The sequence below is a fragment of the Helianthus annuus genome, chromosome 1, assembly GCF_002127325.2.
Source record: "Helianthus annuus cultivar XRQ/B chromosome 1, HanXRQr2.0-SUNRISE, whole genome shotgun sequence".
NCBI lineage: Eukaryota > Viridiplantae > Streptophyta > Magnoliopsida > Asterales > Asteraceae > Helianthus > Helianthus annuus.
This window is the reverse complement of record NC_035433.2, coordinates 33,023,206-33,023,930: the sequence shown is the minus strand read 5'-3', so window position 1 is coordinate 33,023,930 and position 725 is coordinate 33,023,206. Positions and strand designations below refer to the sequence as shown.

At 43.9% G+C, this 725-nt stretch overlaps 1 non-coding gene across 1 annotated transcript; it reads left to right on the top strand.

Moving 5' to 3' along the window:
* The first annotated feature begins 251 nt into the window (after positions 1-251).
* On the top strand, positions 252-358 carry LOC118482837. The gene has a single exon (XR_004868986.1). It is a non-coding gene; the product is annotated as a small nucleolar RNA R71 (small nucleolar RNA).
* Positions 359-725: the final 367 nt, after the last annotated feature.

The following is a 725-nucleotide window of genomic DNA, read 5'->3' as shown; positions in this document are numbered from 1 at the left end:
TTTTTGAAGAAAGGGCCTCGATTTGGGCTTGTAAAGAAGTGCTTTCGTCAACCTTATGGGTGCCCGGGGCAATAGATTTATTGCCTCGGGGAGTGTGCCACTGAAAATTGTTTTGAACAATTTCCTCAATTTGATTATAGATTTCATTTGGGCGACGATTACCTAAAAGTCCCCTGAAGCTAGAGTCAAGTGTTTGTCTTGTGTGTGGCAACAACCCATTGTAGAAAGTGGATACTTGTTGCCATACCGCAAGACCATGATGAGGACACTTTCTTAGTAGCTCCTTGAACCTTTCCCAAGTATCATATAAGGATTCCCCATCCTCTTGTGAGTATGGATTAATTTCAGTCATTAATTTAGTCGTTTTAGCAGTAGGGAAATACTTATATAGAAACTTTTGGGCTAGTTCATCCCAGGTGTTTACCGAACCAACTGGGAGGGTACTGAGCCAAGCCTTAGCTCGGTCTTTTAGTGAAAATGGAAACATTCGTAGGCGGATGGCGTCATTTGATGCTCCGTTGATCCTAAAAGTATCACATATCTCCAAAAAGTTGGTAATATGTAAATGGGGATCTTCATCCGCAAGCCCGTGGAAGGTTGCGGAATTTTGAAGCATTTGGATCAAATGCGGCCGAAGCTCGAAGTTGTTGGCATCGACATTCGGTGCATTGATAGCAGCGCCAAGATTACCTACGGTGGGCCGTAGGTAATCCATGAGGGTGCGT